General features: G+C 44.3%; 1 protein-coding gene across 3 annotated transcripts in view; it reads right to left on the minus strand.

The window, feature by feature from the left end:
* Wdr33 (WD repeat domain 33) overlaps positions 1-7,789 on the minus strand; it is a 115,645-nt gene extending 107,856 nt beyond the window's left edge. For all 3 annotated transcript variants that reach the window (XM_048442564.3, XM_085700020.2, XM_048442566.3), the window contains exon 1: positions 7,610-7,789. The gene's annotated coding sequence lies outside the window, so the exon portion shown is untranslated. The remainder of the gene's footprint in view (positions 1-7,609) is intronic.
* Between the last annotated feature and the right edge of the window lie 892 nt (positions 7,790-8,681).

Raw genomic sequence — 8,681 nt, forward strand, 5'->3', positions numbered from 1 at the left:
AAACTCTATTTACAAACAAAAACCAAAAAAAAAAAGCAGGCTAGCGAGCTGGCTCAGTGGTTAAGGAGTGCTTCCTGTTTATTCAGTGGACCTGAGTTCAGTTCCCAGTTCCCAAATAAGGTGGCTTACAATTAATTGCCTGTAACTTTTGCTCCCTGGGGATTCAACATCCTCTTGTAGACTCCGTGGATACTGTGCACAAGACATGTACACATAATAAAAAACTAAAATCTAAAATGGGTGGCGGTGCATGCCTTTAATTCCAGCACTCAGCAAGCAGAGGCAGGCAGAGGCCAGCCTGGTTAACAGTTTTATGACAGTCAGGGCTACACAAAGAAACCCTGTCTCAAAAAAAATTAAAAAAGAAACTAAAAATTAATCATTTAAATAAAAATAAACAAAAAACAGATATAAAATTACATGAAGTACATAAAAGTCTTTTTTTTTTAAGATAAATTTATTTTATGTACCTGAGTGTTCTTGGCTGCATGTATAAATACCATGTCTATGCTCAGGGCCAACAGAGGTCAGAACTGACATGGAATGCCAGAACTGGAGTTACAGATGGTTGCAAACTACCATACAGGTGATGGCAAATGAACCCAACCCAGGTCCTCAGCAAGAGCAACAAGTTTTCCTAACTGCTGAGTCTCAGCAGTTAACTCATTTTAATCCCAGCACTGGGGGAGACAAAGAAGGATCTCTAAATTCAAGGCCAGCCTGACCTACTAGGGAATTCCAGCCCAATCAAGACTACACAGTAAGTTAGTACTGACAACAGTAAGTTGTCTCAAAAAATAAAAGAAAAAAATAAAAGTAAAAAAAGTGAGTGGATACTGGGGCTGGGGAGGTAAAGTGTTTGCTACACAAGCCTTAGCATCAGAGTTCAGATGCTAACATAAAAAAAGCTAGGACGGGGTCAGTGAAAAAGCTTAGCTGGTAAAGGCTCTTAACACCAAGCCTAAAATCTGAGTTTGATCCCCAGCACCCACACAGTGGAAGAAGAACTAACTTCCTTCTCCATGTTGTTCTGACCTTCACTTGCACCGTCAGGACCAAGCAATTAAATACAAACAAACAAACAAAGCCAGATACAGTAGTACATATCTACAACCCCAACGTTAAGTGGGGTGGGCAATAGGGAGACAGGAGGATCCCTGGAACTCAATGACCAGGCAGTCTAGCAAAAAGGACAAGACCCAGGCTCACAAAGAGACTGTCTCGATCAGGCTTGGTGTCATATACCTGTGATCCCAGTACTAGGGCAGCAGAGGCAGGGGAATCTCTGTGAGTTTAAGGCCAGCCTAGTCTACACAGAAACTGTCTTAAAAAACAAAAGAGACAGAAAATGAGATAGACAAAGGAAGTGGTGGCACACCCCTGTAATCCCAGACTCAGACTCAGGAGAAGAGGCAGGAAGATCGTTGAGACCAGCCTGGTCTACAAAGCTAAAGACAGCAGGCAACAAGGCCTACACATAAACTCTATCAAGAGAGAGAGAGAGAGAGAGAGAGAGAGAGAGAGAGAGAGAGAGAGAGAGAGAGAGAGAGAAGAGAGCAGGGCAGCAGTTACACATGCCTTTAATCTCAGCCCCCGAGAAGCCAGTCTGGTCTACAAAGCAAATTTGGAGCCAAAACAGGCTCCAAAGCCAAAGAGAAACCCTGATTTGAAAAATCGAAAGAAAAATCTCAAAAATAAATTAAAAAAAAGGTAGAGGAAGACTGTTGACATTGACCTCTGGCTTCCATGTGCAGCCACGGGCAATGGCACATGAACACGCATAAGAATAAAAAAATTTAGCCGGGCGGTGGTGGCGCATGCCTTTAATCCCAGCACTTGAGAGGCAGAGGGCAGAGGCAGGCGGATCTTTGTGAGTTCGAGACCAGCCTGGTCTATAAGAGCTAGTTCCAGGACAGACTCCAAAGCTACAGAGAAATCCTGTCTCGAAAAACAAAACAAACAAAACAAAAAAAAGAATAAAAAAATTTAAGCCAGGCGGTGGTGGTGCTGTGAGACGCTGTGCTACTGTAACAGGAATCAACACAAAATGACTGGTAGCAGTTTGGTGGTATTGTTTTACCCATTATTGGTTTTATACAGTAAGTACAAAAGAACAAATGGTGAGCCAGCATAATGGTATACACTTGTAATCACAGCACTCAGGAGGCTGAGGCAGGAAAACCATGAATACACTGACAGAGAATATCGTCAAAGGTAAATGAAGGGAGGTAGCAAGAAGTCTCAGCAGTTAAGAACACTTGATGGGAGCCGGGCGATGGTGGTGCACGCCTTTAATCCCAGCACTCAGGAGGCAGACGCTGGAGGATCTCTGTGAGTTTGAGGCCAGCCTGGTCTACAAGAGCTAGTTCCAGGACAGGCTACAAAGCTACAGAGGAACCTTATCTCGAAAAAACACAAAGAACACTTGTTGATCTTGCACAGTACCTGGGTTTGGTTCCAGCACCCACATGGGGGCCCACAACCTTTCCTAACTCCAGTTCCAGGGGATCCAATACTCTCTTCTGACCTCTGCAGGAACCAGGCATGCATGTGGTGGGTACTCAGATATACATGTAGGCAAAATAGTCACAAACATAATTTTCAAAAGGTAAATGAAAGCAAATAAGATAAAAATTAAATAAAGCTACCTTGGTTGTATACTTAAATCAGTCATAAGAAGACATATCATATTAGGGATGGGAGAGATAGCTCATTGGTTTAAGAGGACTTATGCTCTTGAAGAGGATCAATGTCCAGGTCCACATGGGGGCTAACTGCCTATAACACTAATTCCAGGATATCTATACTGTAATGGTTGTTCTGTCTCTTTTAAGAGACAAGCCACGCCTACTCCCTCCCCCATCCACTGAGGCAGGCAGGTCTTCCTGCTGGCAGCCTTAGTCTCTCCTTTCTCCCTCTTGGAGAAGCAGCTTCTTTCTCTCTCTCTCTCTCTCTCTCTCTCTCTCTCTCTCTCTCCCTCTCTCTCCCTCTCCCTGCTCTCCTTCCTTCTCCCCCTTCCCTTCCATACTTCCATAACCCACTTAATAAATCACCTCACCCTGCATGGCGTGCCTATCCATCTGTCTCTTGCCCACTGCAGCCACATGGCTCGCCACTGGGGACCAGTCACCTTCAGAGACCTGCCACATGCTCTAGTGTCCCAGCCCTGCCCAGGAATGGCTGCTCTCGGGATCCTCTGCCCACTGCCTGTGCTGGGGATCCCATAACAATTTTTAATTTTTCCATTACATATACCCTCTTCTGGTCTCCAAGGGCTCCTGCACATACATGATGCACATAAACTCAAACAGGCGTACACACATATACAAAGAGGATAATAAACTTTTTTTTTTAAAGACTTACAGGACTTAGACCTGGCAGTAGTGTATGCCTTTAATCCCAGCACTCAGGAGGCAGAGGGAAGAGGAACTCTGAGTTTGAGGGCAGCCTGGTCTACAGAGCTAGTTCCAGGCAGCCAGGCCTACACACAGAGAAATCTTGTCTCAAAAAAACAAAAAGAAAAAGAAAAAGACAATTAGATTTATTGCTATTTACTTTCTAAATCTTCTATCCACAACAAACATCTATTCATTTTGTAATAAACTACACATTTAAACCACCCTTTAACTGGGTGGGGATGGAGAGCTCATTGGTTAAGAGTGCTCAGTTCCAGAGGCCCAGGTATCTACAACTCCAGTTCTAGGGAATCTGACACCTTCTTCTGGATTCTGTGGGAACAAGGCAGACGTGGTATTGACATAAATGGAGGTAAAATACTCACACATAAAATAACACATATAAAAAAATTAGATGAATTAGGGTATAGAGTTAAGGAACTTAGTCTGTAGCGTTTGAATTCTGTATCAAATAAATCAACTTCCAAAAATTAATGAGATTTGTAGATAATAGTTAATGATTTCATACATTAAAACTCAATTTAGCTTGGTGGTAGTGCTGCAGACCTTTAATCCCAGCACTCGGGAGGCAGAGGCAGGTGGATCTCTGTGAGTCCAAGGCCAGCCTGATCTACAGAGCAAGTGCTAGGACAGGCTCTAAAGCTACAGAGAAACCATCTTGAAAAAACCAAAAACTAAGACGGCAAGGTACATATTAACCTAGATATATCTCATGGAAACTATCCTGGGCTACATCTACCTGCCCCAATCAAAAAATAACTCTTTAAGATGACTGTGATATCACGTATCTATAGTCCTAGTACTCAAGAAGCAGTGGTAGCAAGAGGACTGGAGGACTGACTGATACAAGTTTGAGGCCAGCCTGGTCTACATAGTGAGTTCCAGGCCACCTGCAAGACCTTGTCTCAAAAAATAAAAAGGGGGGCTAGAGAGATGGCTCAGAGGTTAAGAACACTGGCTGCTCTTCCAGAGATCTTGAGTTCAATTCCCAGCAACCACACGATGGCTCATAACCATCTGTAATGAGATCTGGCGCCCTCTTCTGGCATAGAGGTGTACATACCGGGGGAATATTGTATACATAATAAATACTTTTGCCTGGTAGTGGTGGCGCACACCTTTAATCCCAGCACTCGGGAGGCAGAGGCAGGCGGATCTTTGTGAGTTCGAGACCAGCATGGTCTACAAGAGCTAGTTCCAGGACAGGCTCCAAAGCTACAGAGAAATCCTGTCTCGAAAAACCAAAAAATAAATAAATAAATTTTAAAAAATTAAAGAATGTAAACTTCTGTAGCCATTAGGATTTCCTCAAAAAGCTGAAAGCATTAAGAGTCAGCTAACCCAGTCCTAGGCCAGTATAACCTTAAATTTACATACCAAGGATAACACCCTTTGCTATTTACAATGGCCAGGAAATGGAACCAACCTAGATGCCCATCAACCAAAGAAGGAAGGCAAAGTGATGGAACACATCTGGAATTCCTTCGGTTAGGAGGCAGAGGCAGGGGTTCTCTATAAGGCCAGCCTGATCTATCTGAGCGGTGAGTATATGGAATATACACATTCAATAAATTATATTTCTTACTGGGACCGGAAACAGTGAAATCACTTTTGAGATAGTCTATATTCACTACAGTCTAGCCTGGAACTCACTATGCAGACCAGACTGACCTCAAACTGCCTGCCTCTGCCTCCCAGTGTGCTGGGATTTAAGGCTTGTACTAACCCCACCCATGACAATTATCATTTTTATATATAAGGAAACTGAGACTCAGAGAGTTTAATTAACTGACCCAGTTTAAAAAAAAAACTGCTTTAGAACTGGAGGTATAGTTCAATGATGTAACATGCATTTAAAATAGATAAGCCCCTGAATTCAGTACTCATCACACTCTTCCTCTTGATCTAAAGCTAGCTTAGTGACGGACTCAGCTTGCAAACCTAGGTCACCTGCTACAGAATCCTATGATTTTCTTTTCAATACATCTCCTCAGGTCTGGAATTTATAAACAACTAAATTATGAAAATAAAGCATTACACAAATTTTATGAAGTTGTTACTCTACCTGAAAATTGCTAAAGTGTTTACAGTCCAGAAAGAGGAACAGTAATGTACGTCATACTCTCCAACATGCTGACAAGCTTCAGGGTCTAAGAGAAATGGTTTGCAGTGGGAGAGGTATATCACCAGAGAAAACATGTCCAAGTAGAAATCTTAAACCTAAATCACAGTTAGCAACAAAGATAAGGGCATAACAGGCAATAATCAAATAATATATACCAAAAATAAAACTAAACAACAAAAAAAAACAGACTTTCTGTTACCTAGTGGACTTTTTCTGTTAATAGTCTTTTTGTTAGCAAAGCAAGCTCTGACTGAATATAGGACTTAAGAAGTCAGTAAATGACTTCCTATAGTAAAGAAGCTAAATACAGCACTTCAAGTTTGGCCCCAACCCAAATCCACACAGTATTTTACCTCTACTGGGCAAGGAAATCAATCAAAATGCAAAAGAACCTAATAGCAACGAAAGGTGGGTCTCAAATGCAATTAAGATTAGGAAAAAAAAATGCCACCAGGGAAACAATTAAAGTGTTTTCTTTTAACAGTCACTAAGAGCTTTGTTCTTTGTTTGGGTTAAACATTCACAGGCAAAAGGGTTGCTTGCATTATAATCAAAGTATACAGGAAAGTTTTGCTCCCAAGTGGTTGGTGTATGTCACCACTGTGCCTTGGTTCCTGTCATTCAAAGCTCCCGAATAGCTAATGCCTCCTGTCTAGAAACTACTTTAAAGCATTCCTGACAGTCTTTACATGTGTTAACACATACTTTTCTGCCTTCGATTCCCAATCCAAGGACATAATTCTTACAATTAACCTCTCCCTTACTACAGAAAGGCCACCAACCACAAGAGTTACAACCAAATATTAACACTTTCTTTAAAAAAAAATAAACACAAGATTGTAACCCAATAAATGGCTCAGCGTTAAAGTACCTACTGCAACCTAAGTAGTTCAATCAAGACTCATTCAGTGGAAAAGAGTTCTCCAGCAAACTCAGGAGGTCAGAGATCCTCTGACCTGAGAGAGTGAGAGAGAGAGCGAGAGAGCTAGAGAGCAAGAGAGAGAACGAGAGAGAAAGCGCGCGCGGGCACACACACACTAATATGCAATATTCTTCGATTTAAAAAAGCACAGGAATTCTAGGTCAGGTGTGGCCCACGCCTTTAATCCCACTCAGGAAGTGGAAGCAGGAGGATCAAAGACTAAGGCCAGGTCAGGTATACAGCAAGTTGGTGCCAGTCTGGGTTACAGCCAAGTCTAATGGGGCTCAGGCTATTCATCGCATCGGTTGGGTGAACGAGACAGGATCATTACCTCTGAGTTCGAAACTTAGACTACATACTGAGTTGATTTTCTAGGCCAGCCTGGCTACACAGTGAACCTCTGTACCAAAAAGAAAATAAAATAAAAAATCAAACCAAAACAAAACAATAAAAAAGACCGCTAGCCAAGCCAGGTAGACTGAGCGCTTATAATCTCTCGCTGTCCCCGGCAGGTGGGAGAATGGAAATTCTCGGTGAACCTAGGCAATACCACTAGACCAGTCTCAAAGAAATAGGGAATAGGAGAGAGTAAAACGAGAGACGCTTTCTAAGACCATAAATATCCGGTTGCCAGGAGGCCTTTGTTTCTCTCACATATTGAGGCCAGAATTCAATTTCCAGTAGGGAATGGACTGCTTAGTGGGACATTTGTAACGAGCCACATAGGAATGAAACTCGTGCAAAGCGCCAGGCTCGGCCTTTCTCGGGGCCCCAACACAGATCTCAATTTTAGAAAGTATCCAGGCGGACTCTCCAGCTGTTTCTCCGGATCCCCAGGAACTTCTCCAGCCCCCTTCTGGGCAGCCCTCAAAGCCGCACTCCCATCCCAACGCGCTTCCTTCCTCCGAACTTCGCGTCTCTGCGAGCGGTCTCGCCGTGCCGGCTAGGCCTAGGTTGCCTCACGGCCTCCTCCTCCCCAAAGTCCCTCCGCTGGGAGCCCCGCCGGCCGCGGCCGGCCCCGCAAATGCCCGTCCTACTCTCCCTGGCGACCTGTCCCCTCCGGTGCCCCCAAGCACGCAACGGCCGGGCCCGAAAATGGCGGAGCGCGACCGCCCGCGGCCCTCACAGGCCCCGGCGCGCACTCACCGTGGGGGGCCGGAATGGGCGCCTAACCGCGAGCGCGGTGTCCTTCGGCGCCGCAGGGAATGTCTCTCCCGCCTGGTACTCTTCCCTTCTCCCCACTCTCAATTCCTCTCCTTCAAAGATGCAGCCGCCATCTTCCCCGAGGAGCCACCGAGCGTACGCCTTGCGTCATCACGGCCGCACGGTGCTACGTCACGCGCGCCTGTGCCGCAGGTCTCCCGTAGGGCTCATGGAAGAGCATGCGCGCAGGTGAAGGGTGGAGCCTAAATATCCGGCGCCCAAAGATTTGTGTCGGTTTTGGGACAGAATCCTAAATCCAGGGCCTTTCGCCTTACTGACTTTCTTTACCTTGTGAGCTATCATGGATACTCTCAAAAACTTCCCATTTTACAAAACTAAATAAGACACTTTTTCAAGCCGGGAGTGGTGGCTCATGCTAGTAATCCGAACACTTACTATAGGCTAACACATCCAGGACTGTTACACAGAGCAACCCTGTCTCGAAGGAAAAAAAAAAAAAAAGCTGAGACAGGAGGATTACGGTGAATTCAAGGCCTATCTTGCAGCCTAGCCTGATTACCTTAGATTATCTCCCAACAACTGTACTATTCCTTGGTGTGCACACACAAAGAAAGATAATATAATTAAGCCGGGCAGTCAGGGCGCACGCCTTTAATCCCAGCACTTGGGAGGCAGAGGCAGGTGGATCTCTGTGAGTTCGAGGCCAGCCTGGTCTACAAGAGCTAGTTCCAGGACAGACTCCAAAGCTACAGAGAAACCCTGTCTCAAAAAACAAAGCAAAACAAAAAACAAAAAAAGAGATATTATAATTAATAAAAAGGATACGGATTTTGCTCCATTGCACTACATAAACTCAGGGTGATGAACAACTGAAATGGAGGCAGGAAGGTTGGAAGTTCAAAGACATCCTTGAATAAATGAATTCAAGGTGTTAGAAAAGACTATCTTTGTATCCACAGAAAGAAACAGAAACAAAGAGAAAATAACACTACAAAGTAATTTCTTCCTAGCCGGGCGATGGTGGCGCACGCCTTTAATCCCAGCACTCGGGAGG

This window comes from Myodes glareolus, chromosome 13 (genome assembly GCF_982192425.1).
Source record: "Myodes glareolus chromosome 13, mMyoGla1.1, whole genome shotgun sequence".
Classification (NCBI taxonomy): domain Eukaryota; kingdom Metazoa; phylum Chordata; class Mammalia; order Rodentia; family Cricetidae; genus Myodes; species Myodes glareolus.